At 35.4% G+C, this 12,764-nt stretch overlaps 1 protein-coding gene across 14 annotated transcripts in view; it reads left to right on the top strand.

The window, feature by feature from the left end:
• DAB1 (DAB adaptor protein 1) overlaps window positions 1-12,764 on the top strand; it is a 728,003-nt gene that overhangs the window by 414,341 nt on the left and 300,898 nt on the right. The window lies entirely within an intron of this gene.

Raw genomic sequence — 12,764 nt, 5'->3', positions numbered from 1 at the left:
TGCTAGGTCCAAATGCCTTTGGCAAGACAGCTGTTATGCCTGGATTCCTCTTTTTGTTTTCCTTTCAGCAGCTGCTTTAGCCAGAGTTTCTGTGGTACTGTCAAAATGCAGATGAGAATGAAATTGCTGCAACTACCTTCTCCTGAGCTAAATATAGAGTCAAGGAGTTCTGTTGGTCAAATGTGTGAACCTGCTAGTTCTTTCCATTAAACAAGAGTGTCTTCTCTTATAACATGTTATCTGATGGAGTAGAGGGTTGGACTAAAAGACTTCCAAGCAGGGGTGGGTTCTAATCGGCTTTACTACTGGTTCTCTTCGTGTGCGTGCTTCGCGCGCGATCACCTGTTTGGTTGCGTGCTTTGCGCGTGATTGCCACGCGCATGCTCGGTTCGCTTGCAGGACACCAAATTCATGTTGCGAATCTGCCCAGCTGAGGTGCGGCAATCCGCTCTGCCGCACCTCTCAGCTGGGTGAAAAAAGCAGACATATAAGGTCTGCATAACACCGGGGAGGGCGGGGAGGGCGGGAGGGCCCAGCTCCCAAAGACAGAGAACCGGTTCGGTGACGTCATATCATCACCACTACTGGCTCTCACAAACCGGGCCAAACCGGGAGGAACCCACCATTGCTTCCAAGGTCCTTTCCAACCCTCTTGTTCTATGTTCCTGATACAGAGAAGCCTACAGTGCAGTCTTATAGACTTTTTGCAATGGAGGACAGATTGTCTCCTGCAAAAGTATTTTGCTGTCATACTGTTATTTCTCCAACATGACTTTAGAGGTAGTCCTCAACTTACAATCACAACTGAGCCCAAAATTCATGTTGCTGATTGAGAAATTTGTTAAGTGAGTTTTGCCCCATTTTATGACTTTTCTTGCCACATTGGTTAAGTGAATCACTAAAGTGGTTCAATTAGTAACACAGTTGTTACGTGAATCTGGCTTCCCCATTGACTTTGCTTGTCAGAAGGTTGCAAAAGTTGATCACATGACCCCAGGACACTGCAACCGTCATAAATGTGAGTCAGTTGTCAAGCATCCAAATGTAAATCATGGGGCTGCTGCAATGGTCATAAATGTGAAAAATGTTCATAAGTCACTTTTTTCGTTGCCATTTCGGAAGTTCACTAAGTGAACTGTTGTAATGGAGGGCTACCTGTATTTGCTAGTTCTTACTACTCTAAAAGTCTGATAGATCATTCCTCTTGTTTCTTGCTTGAAGGCAGTTGAGGGATTAATGTTTGTTTTCTCTTGCCAAGCATCATTCCCTGGGGTTCAAAGATGGCCTTTGACCCATTTCTTTAAGACAGTTGACAATGAAGAGTAGGCAGCATTTACTGTCAGAGCATCATCTTCTTGTGCTTCATGGATTAAGGAAGGTCGCATCTCTTGCCAGTTTTTGATTAAAAGCCAAATCATTTGAATAGACAACATATATGAAATTAATAAGGGATAGGTAAAGAAAGCATTATCAAAACTAATCCACAGATACCTTCCAAAAATCCTACCATGAACCCAAAGACAGAAATCTTGCAAGAAGGAATGAAGGGAGTTGAATCAAAAGAAATTAGAAATAAAGGTTATTCCTTCTTCCTCCTAATAAGACAGGAATAGCCAGATCTCATGTACTTAGTACAAGCAAATTGATATGTCCTCCCTGAAAAGTTGAAAACAAATTAATCTCAACCCTAATAAGACATGTTGATTGGCCAGCTATGAAAAATGACCAAAAAAACTTTCCATTCACTCCAAAAGTAAATACCTAAGAAGCAATTTGTCACTGGGAAACACAGAAATTATTGGCAACATAGTCATACTATTTGAAAAACTCTCTCCTAAGTCTTTTGTGATGCTTCATTTCAAAGCAGGAATAAAATAAGCCAGAGCATTTCTACAGGAGAGCCTACATCTGGATAGAGAGATCATCTTTTTGATTGCTTTCTCTGCTTTCCTTGTAATCATAGAAGGAGGGTCCCCAGAGTTTGTATCAAAGATATTGAGTTGTACAAAAGAAAACATAGACAATCCAGGAAGCACTTCTTACTTCTTTCAATGAAATATTGTTATCCTGGCTTTCATTTTTAAAGTTTCTTTCCAAAACAACAACAACAAAAAATTGGTTTCCCCAAAGAATATTGACTAGAGAGCTGCAAATTCTAAGACAAAGGTGAACACAGTTTCATATGTTGAAATAGGTTTCTCTATTCTTGCAATCCAGTGCTTAAGCAAATGACAACTTACCATAAGTAGTTGTTATTTGATTAAAAGTTAAACGCTTACAAAGAATTAGAAGTTTCTAATTTTGCTTAAGAAGTAGAAACTTGCCAATACAGCTGGTCAATTAAAACTGTTTATCATGATTTGTTATTTATTGCTCAGTATCCCAAGGCCTGGATTTGATGTTTGTCATTGTTCAATGACACCTGTTTTGTTTTATGGATTTTGTTAGCAGAGTATTTTAGCCTATGCTGTCTATTGAATGTTTCTTGGTGAGTTTAGTTTAGTTTAGTTTAGTTTAGTTTAGTTTAGTTTAGTTTAGTTTAGTTTAGTTTAGTTTAGTTTAGTTTAGTTTACCACCTGGAGTTCACTGGAATATGGTCCATCATAAAGATAGACAGATTCTTTATTCAACAAGGTTCATAAGTATTCAAAAATACTTAGAAGTATTCAGAAGTATTTCACGAGAAAAGTTTTGCACTCTTCTGTACACAATAGAATTCCCTCGAAATTCTCAGTTTGGATAACTTAGAACTTCACTTGCGGTCAGACCTAGGTATTGCATACAAAATTATACATAGTAATGTTTTACCTGTAAATGACTTTTTTTGTTTTAATTGCAATAATATGCTTGCTAACAACCGCTCTAAATTCAATGTAAATCGTTCTAAATTTGACTGTAACAAATATGATTCCTGTAATAGAGTTGTCAAAGTCTGGAATGCACTACCTGATTCAGTTGTTTCAGCTACAAATTTTCACAGTTTCAGTCACAAATTGACTTCCGTGGAGTCATCATACTTCCCCTCAGTAGAGGGGAAGTGCATAACTGCACTAACATGCCTATCGTCCCTGTAATTATATTTTTATTCTTTTATTCTTTTATTCTTGCTCTCATCTTTGTTTGACAAATTCTAATAAATAAAAATAAATAGATAGATAGATATTATTTTATGCCCCCCTATTCAATATAGTAATGAAAGTATACACTGAAAAACTAAAATAATCATAACAGAAAAGCAGAATAATACAAAAATATTAATCCTTAAAATTATCAAAATGTTTGCAAATTTTCAGTTTACGGTTTTATTTGAAAAGTGCTCTGCGTTGATGAGATGAATGGTGTAGAAATTCGACAAACAAATAAATAATATGAATAGGTACACCAATAGCAGATTGTAAATAACTGCCCTTTTCAATAGTTTAGGTTTTAAGGTTTTTCTAAGGGTCAAGCAAGAATTCTGAGCTGATGCCATTGCTGAGGAAATTATAGTCTTATTTTAATTTTCATGTAAACAGGAAATAAATATATGTCCAGTCAAGAGGCATATTGTGATGTTAAGAATATGTAAAGGCAGCCTATTGCATTATAACAGCATGCACTCTAAGCTATATCAAAAAAGGATCTTATTAATTAGTACAACATTCAAACTGTTGAGCAGGGACTTCTTTAATAGGAAGAAGTTAAGATAGCATGGCTATGACAAACTAAAGTTAATTACGTCAGGCTCTGAGAACTTAATTATAAGTAGTCCTTGATTTATGACCAAAGGATAGAATTTCCATTGCTAAGCAAAATAGTTGTTAACTGAATCACACCCAATTTTGCAACATTTTTGCTGTAGTTTTTAAGTGAACCACTCCAATTGTTAAGTGAATCATGTGGTCATTAAGCAGATCCATCCCCCCCCATTCACTTTGTTTGTCAAAAGCTGTCTGTGAGGGTTGCAAACGTCAATCACATGACCCTCGAAGGCTGCAACCATCATAAATACATGATGGTTGACAATTGTCCACATTGTGATCATGTGACTATGGGAATGCTGTGAAGATTGTAAATGTGAGGACTGATTGTAAGTCACTTTTTCAGCGCCTCTGCAACTTTGAATGGTCACTGTTTGTAAATGTTGGTAAATTGAGGACTACCTCTATTTATGTATGTATGTATGTATGTATGTATGTATGTATGTATGTATGTATGTATTTATGGTAGGAAAATGAAATGCTTCCATAATGGATTGATGTTGATTATTCAGATTCCGATAATGAATCCTTTTGTTTTATTTTGAATAATATTTTTACAGATAACCCCAGCTAAATTAGTTGTATCCTGGCCAAATCTAATCAGGATCAGTTCGCATTACTAGTTAGATAATTGATATACCAAGCTAGATTTTGAAGTAAGAAAAGAAATATCCTGCAAGAAGAACGGCAAAGAAACATTATTTTATAAAAACTATAAAACGATAGCATTGTTAAAACAGAACTTTAAGCAAAATTGACTCAAAGCACATGTGCATCATAAATTGGGTTTATTTCTTGCGAAATTGCTTTCCTCCTTAATAAATATTTCCATTATTAGTCACTTCTCTAAGGATTTATACTGAAATTCCTTAGGGTTGTTTTCAGTTTTTTAAAGCAAGTTCTCTGTTCCTATTGATCTGCTATTAATTTATGCATATTGCAACAGTAAGAATTATGTTCCCTCTTTTAAAAGTTAATAAATCCAACTTCTGATATATAGATGCCACTTTGGATAGAAAACAATGTGAGTTGTTGTTTCCTTTTCAAATTTTATAATGATGAATCTTTGCATGAACACCATCACATATTGATTTGATGTGTCCCTGGCTGATTACTTAAATAGCTACACTAGGTGTCTGATGTGGAAATCAATTTTGACTGGGCTATTTCTGATATGTAAATGCTTGTGAAAAAATGGGAACACACAAAAAAGAGATTTGGAAAACTGGGCAATAGCATTCCAAGGTGATTAAGACAAAAAGGGAAATAAAGCTGAAATTAAGTTCTGCAGAAACAGGGTAAAATGACCTGACATCTTATTCTCAGGTGTCTTTTAAAGGATACTCTGTAAAACAATTAAGAAGGGAGTCCTGAATTGTTCAAAATTGGTTTGGGAAGTCTTTTGTTCAGGATTACATTTGAGCACAAAAGAAACCTAGGAAACTATTTATATTCTTCACTTCTTGCTGCCTTTGCTAGGAAATCACATCAAAGATGTAAAATGATTTACATATGAGCTGTAAGTTGACTATCACAGATTTCATCTTGTGAGAAACTGGGGCAGAGTTTACCACAGAGATTCAGCAAGCCCTGTAAAAGTCTTAAAGAAAAATGAAGCTATTTTATATCCATCTGTACAAATCATCCAGCTACAGCAAGAACCACATCATACAGATTTTTTTGGGGTGGGGTGGGGGTGGGGGGCAGAAAATAGATTGAAAAAAACAGATATTATTAACAAATTATTATCAGAGTGGATAATTAATCTCTTTCAAATATCCTTTATGATTTAAAACATGAGGTAAGGAACACTAAGCTATTCAGGAGTTTTAGCCCTTTGTATTAAATCTCTGCAAAAAAAACAAATCTTCTCACTTCAAGGTTTGCATATGTAAGAATAAGCTTTTCAGAAAATTAATTTATAATATAATGGAACTAAGAAGAAAAAAAATGGAGCAAGAAAATATGCAGAGATGGAATAAAACTGCAATGAAAAACCAAGACTTTTGTGTGTAATGTAAAATGATCTAGGACTGTGTTTTAAGTACTTGTACTGCATAAATATTCAGTTTCATTATTTCTTTTCCAATAAATCATTTTAAAATGTTATGAAGTACACCTTGCCTTTGGGAATTTAATCTGTATTTTTCTGCAAAGATGAATGTTTATAGATATTAACGGACACCACTTTATACACAACTAATATGCTTTATTTTATATGGTTTTCTTAAGTGTACTTTATTTTGCAGAAATTTGTTCAGAAACAAGACAACAACATTTCTTATTGTTGCCATTCTATACCACAAAGGTTGTAGAATCTACGATAGATCATAAAAAATCATGTTTTAAAAATTCAGGGAAGGTTTCTTACTTATGAAAGAACCATGAAAAGATTCAGTTGTCTGAATATAAACTTTTTGGCCAGACAAAGCTTTTTGATGTTCAAGCATCCTTTTTAGTTATACAATCTGTAACATTTATGATATCTAAGGGCACGACTTTTCCAAAATATTTCAAAGTATGAATTTGATTTATTTACTTACACACACACATGCTGCTTTATTTATTTTGACTCCCACAACGTTGCTGTTGCCTGACAATATTGAATTGCCTTGGTTAACATGTGGGCTGCTGTATTTTGCCTATGTGTAGTTTTTAGATGGTCTTGAAGTTGAGTCCCATGTAGAGTACAGTAAGGTAAAGGTAAAGGTTCCCCTCGCACATATATGCTAGTCATTCCCGACTCTAGGGGGTGGTGCTCATCTCCGTTTCAAAGCTGAAGAGCCAGCGCCGTCCAAAGACGACTCCGTGGTCATGTGGCCGGCATGACTAAATGCCAAGTTGCATGGAACGCTGTTACCTTCCCACCAAAGATGGTCCCTATTTTTCTACTTGCATTTTTACATGCTTTCGAACTGCTAGGTTGGCAGAAACTGTGACAAGTAACGGGAGCTCACCCCATTACACAGCACTAGGGATTCGAACCACTGAACTGCCAACCTTTCGATCGACAAGCTCAGTGTCTTAGCCACTGAGCCACTGCATCCATAGAGTAGCTCATATTTGAGGTGATAAGGACATGGAAGATTATTGTTCATAGATGTAGTCCTTGTTTTAAGAGACCTGATTTTAAAGCCATTGTAACTGTGGCTGTTAAGTGAATCACATAGTCATTAAGTGAATCTGCCTTCCCTCGTTGACTTTGCTTCTCTTGGCAAACAAAGATTGCAAAAGGTGATCATGTGATTCTGAGGTGCTGTAACCCTCGTAACAGTGGTGGGCTGCTGCCGGTTCAGACCGGTTCAGGCGAACTGGTAGTTCTGATGATCAGCTGCCCCACTCACCAGCACCTGCCCTATCCTGTCCTATATTTCCTTCTTTCTGGATCAGCTGATTCATGCAGCACTGAAACTGTTTCACACTTAATATGTGAGTGCAGCAAAAGCATGCAAACTGATTACAAAGCTAGACATGATCGAGTTGCTAAATTAGTCCACAGGTCATCATATAAAAAAATACCTGTATCCGAAAAATCATGAGAGCACAAAGTGGAAAAAGTTATGGAAAATGAGACAGTGAAGATCTTGTAGGACTTTCAATACAGATGGATCGTCATTTGGAACACAACACGCCAGATATCACAGTTGTTGAGGGCCGAAGCGTACAGTTTATTGATATCACTGTACCAGGAGACACCGGAGTCAAAGAAAAAGGACTGGAAAAAATCATGAAATATCACGACCTGGCCATCGAAACTACATGGCTATGGATGAAACATTGAAACATGTAGCAGTGATACCCATTGTCATCAGAGCACTTGGTACCATGTCCAAGAATTTTACAAAACACATCAAGAAATTGCAGCTTCCTGCAATAACACCAACAGAACTGCAAAAAACTGTGCTACTCAGAAGCGCAAAAAACTGTGCTACTCATATAGTTTAAGAAGGTACTTAGTTGATATCTAGGATGCTGGCAGCAACCCATATCAACCATTAGCATCAGTCAATAGTATTTGTGATGCATTTTTGTTCAGTTGACTGAATTTCATATTTAATGAATAAAGATAATGATAATAATAATAGTTGTAGTAGTAGTAGTAGTAGTAGTAGTAATTCAATCCAAGTGACAATCAAAACTATTCACTTACGTAAAGCCATTATCCAGAAAAAAATCTCAGTTATATGATAGCAATATAAGAGGCAATGGTGGTTTATACTCTTAAGTGATTTATCTATTTTTATCTTTATGGTGGTAAGTTGGCTGGAATTGTAGGAAGAGGTGTCTTATAAATGTCATAAATATTGTGAGAATAACACTACAGGAGAAGCTGGATATGTGGAAACATGCAAAAATGCAAATGTAACTTGCTTATAGTATGGTTATATGACTGGTTTGATAGAAGGAGAACCTATTGTGCCATGGCACCAGCCCTTTGGAACATTATTCTACCTGAAATCAGATTTGCCCTGACTTTGCTGGCACTCTGGGAGGACTAGAAAACATGGTTATGTTGTCTGCTCTGGGCATCCAGGAACTTGCAAAATTGCTGGATGACTAGAGAAATTGAGTGCCCTATCCCACAGATTATGGTGGGTCTTTTTATGGCTTCTAATTATTTTTGTTGTTATGTTTTTGGTTATTTTGTGGCACTGTTTTGTGTTTTTGACTTTATCTGCTACTCAGAGTCATGTATGGTATGTGAGATGTGTGGCAGTAGATCGTTAACAGATAAATAAGAAAGTAAAATACATCCAAAGGTTATATTGATCCTTTATTATTGGAATAATGCCATTATTGTTCCTCTATGCAACAGGAAGGGTAGCAAGAGTGAAGGAAAAAAATGCAGATGAATTCATCTGTTAAATATGACAGAAGATATTTGGAAGAATTCTGATTAGAAGGGCGTAAGAGATGAAACTGAGCAAAATTTGAGAAAGTCAATCCAGCTTTATGCTGGGTTGGGTGGTGGGGCTCAGATTTTTACTCTCCAATGAATCACTGAGAACAGTGTGAATATGAGAAATACCAGGGGTGAAATCTAAAATTTGTTACTGTGGGCGTGGCTTGGTGGTGATGGGTAATGTGACTGGGTGGGTGTGGCCAACTTTTTTTAAAAAAAACTTTTAAAAGCATTTTTTCTACAACCTTAAGAAATTGCAGGAAAAAAATGCTTTTAGAAGCCTCTGACGATCAGGCAAGTCAGCTGGGATCGCCAGAGGCTTTTAAAGGCATTTTTTTTTCCTACAACCTCTTCGGCTGAAGAGGTTGCAGAAAAAAATGCTTTTAGAAGCCTCTGACGATTCCAGCTGAGCTGCACGATCATCAGAGGCTTTTTTTTTTAACTTTTAAAAGCATTTTTTTGGCCGAACAGGTTGTAGAAAAAATGCTTTTAAAAGTTAAAAAAACAGCCTCTGATGATCGCGCGGTTCAGCTGGGCATGGGGGGGGGCAGGGATTTTTGCTACTGCTTCTCCAAACCACCCGCCGCCATCGCTACTGAATCAGGCGATCCAGTCCGAACCGGGAGCATTTCACCCCTGAGAAATATGTTTACTGTATGTTTGTTTACTGTATGTTTGTTGATTTAGAGAAAGCCCAAACATGAGATTTAGCTTGAATGATACAATATTATATATGAATATGGATTTAAATATGATTGCTGAATACAGTGGCACATAATATAAGTAAACAATTTCTGAGAATAAGCGGAATGGTTAGTATATGATTATACAGTAAATAAAAATATGTGCTATCCCCTTGGTTGTTTAATGTATTTATAGATAAATGCATACAGAATACTTGTGGGCCCAATAAAGGTCTGCTGAGTATGGATGTGCGTATCCTTTTGTATGCAGACAGTGCTATGTTATTGGCTGAGAACCTGCATGATTTGTATGAAAGGCTAGACATATTGTGTGATTTAGAAGCATGGAAATTAATGAAAATTGCATTGTATTGATTTTGTATAATATATAGTCTCACAAGCACACATATCTGCACATAATTTGTATCAAAGATGTGTATATAGTATGTATGTATAATGTGTGTGTGTGTGTGTGTGTGTGTGTGTTTCATATGTGTAAGATATACACACACATATACCTACATACATACACACACACATATATATATACATGTATGTGTGTGTTTCATATGTGTGTGTGTGTCTTTACACATATGAAATATTCATAAAAAGAATTAATAATACTTTGCTAAATCAAACTGACCATCTTGATATTGGAATCTGGCATTTTAAGACTGAGAGCCTCTTACTGAAGTTAAGTGATTGGATAGCATGCAATAGAGAATAGTTAGCTTTTTTATTCCATGTACAAAGAAATTACATACTGTAGCAATGACATTTATTTCAACCAAAAGATTGCAATAGGATAAATCGTCAAATAAAATTCTTATCAGGGACTATAAAGATTTTTATATGACATTGTAGAGATCCAAATATTTAGCTCAGGACTAAATATTTTTCAGACAGTTAAATTTGTCCTGTATCCTAGCCAAAAAGGAAAGGAACAAGAGCATGTATTATATATAGTACATTTGTACGCAAACTTACTTTTATTGCCTGATCATGGGATCTAAATAAATAGGGTCTTAGCAGGCATTTTGGGAGTCACAGTAACCTGAAAGGAGGTCTCTTCTTCTGAGTTTTGGTCGTATGTCTGAGAACTTTTGTATGATTTTGGCATCGCATCCTGAAGGAACAGAAAATATCTGAAATAATGACATACAGATGAATTTACCAAGATATTGAAGAGATGGACTCCAAACATAAGCCTTAGTAGGTTTCACCAAATAGTCCATTATCTGTTTTATTGAGCAAGCCAGAGAGGTATGCAACCATTCAAGGAATGCAACTAGCTGAGCATTTTAAAGTGCTCTTTAACTGGATTTATCGGTCTTTGAAAGTGTTGTCCAAATGGCATATAGGATATTCCTTTTCCTTTTCTCTCATAACTGTAATTCCTGATGACTTACAATTACTAGTGCAGTCATAACTAAAACATCAGTCTTCACCTTTTCCGAACTATAGGTATTCAATACAAGTGAAATAATCTAATTATAACCAATCAACAGAACCGGAAAAAGTATGCAACCTAATATAGAGAACAACCAAAGTATTATAGAAAATCATATAAGAAAGACATCAAGTCAGATTCAAAGTATGTTTACATTGTCAATGTTCACCAACTCATCTATGGTAGCATTTATGGAACACAGACAGCTAAGATGAAAATCATAATGAATTCATTATCTGTTTTCTTTTTCCTTGGTTATTTTATTGTTCTATTTTACTTTCACTTCATTTAAATTTCCTTTTTATTTCTTTATGGTCGTGAGCTAGCTAGAATAGCCCCATGGCAAGATAGATACCAAATAATTATATATGATTTATTGGTAAAGAAAAATCTTGAATGTCTGATTTATAATGATTATCTGAGTTTATTTTAAATATTGACCTTGTCCAACAATAATGTGGTGGCTGCTCTACGCAGGTCTTTGCTCTGAAAGAATGATTATCTCAAAATGGTTGCATTTTGAGGTAAGTCAATGTTACCTATGAGGCCAACTCAAATCAGTATTCACATTTCTAAAACTATCAACATGAGTAGATAAATAAAGGCCCACAGTGGAGCTTAATTGTACAATGAAAGAGCAAATGTTGTTTCTAATCATACTATTTCAACCAAATCATGAGTATTTCTTTTGTGAATCTTGTGAGGGAGATTTTGAAAGACAAACAAACAAAGACAAGTAAACTAAACTATCATTTTGTTTGCCGACATATAGTGTAAAGAAGCCAGCACAAAAGGAATTCATGTGAAAATGCTCTGTGCTCCAAAGAATATGAAAATAATCCAAAATATTGCTTTTATAATGAATAACTAAGCCACAACTGGAAATCATTTGAGTATAACTGCTCATTGCTGATAAACAGGATATTGGCAGTTGTGGTAATTTGAGTTTGGAATTTAATCTCCCCCTTTCATTTCCATACCATGAAATTGTACTTGTGACACAGTCCCTGTGTGAGTTAATCTCCTGAGACTGCAGAAGAAAATACAACTTCCCCTCTTTCCAAAGATTCAATATAAGCTTATTGCTTCTCTTTTTATTATTAAAACCACAAACTAACCATTCACATCTTCCGGTGCTCCATTTATAGGCTCTGTGCTAAAGCATAAACTAAAGTAATGGACCAAGCTTTGACATTTAATGACCTATCTTAAGGATGACAAAATCCTACAGCTTTGACTATAAGGAAATATCTTCAATGATAATTTTCTGAATAACCTTTAATATTCCAAATACGCTACCTGCACTTTCTTTTTCAACTTGAAATAAGTCAAAATATTTTTCTTTTTGTACACGAATGTAAGAAACAAATGCAACCAAATAACTAAACTAGTCAAACATTGAAAATATTTTTTTCTAAACAAACCTGTCATTGTAGGAACTAAAAATGCTTCTTGTGATAATAATGTTCAAGTTAATAGAGTGTCCTGAGTTTGTATAGTACCTTATAAAATGGTTTAGTAAATGAATGAAAGACACTGGCTGCAAACAGTCATTAAGGTGCTTATTTTTATATTGTTCAGGTTCAGATGTCAAACAATGTCCTACATCCTATTTAATTGTATCCCTCTGGCTTTTATGATCCATGTTTCTTTACGAATGTTATTTTTTTCTAATAATATTGATGTATTTTTTTTCTGTTTCTGTTTTCTTTTTCCTTGGTTATTTTATTGTTCTATTTTACTTTCACTTCGTTTAAATTTCCTTTTTATTTCTTTATGGTCGTGAGCTAGCTAGAATAGCCCCATGGCAAGATAGATACCAAATAATTTAATAATAGTAATAGTAATAATTCAATTGCAAAAGGCAGTTTCACTCTGGATTGCTTACATCCTGCAATGATATTTGTCACACCATCAAATATCTACATCTGCCTATCCCTGGTCCTTGGAAAGAACTCAATATGTAAGACAAAAATGCTAAATCCAGT

The sequence above is a fragment of the Pantherophis guttatus genome, chromosome 3 (assembly GCF_059756535.1).
Source record: "Pantherophis guttatus breed Tessera chromosome 3, ASM5975653v1, whole genome shotgun sequence".
In the NCBI taxonomy this organism is placed as follows: Eukaryota; Metazoa; Chordata; class Lepidosauria; order Squamata; family Colubridae; genus Pantherophis; species Pantherophis guttatus.
Note: the sequence above shows the minus strand (reverse complement) of the source record. Positions and strands in the feature narration are given on the sequence as shown.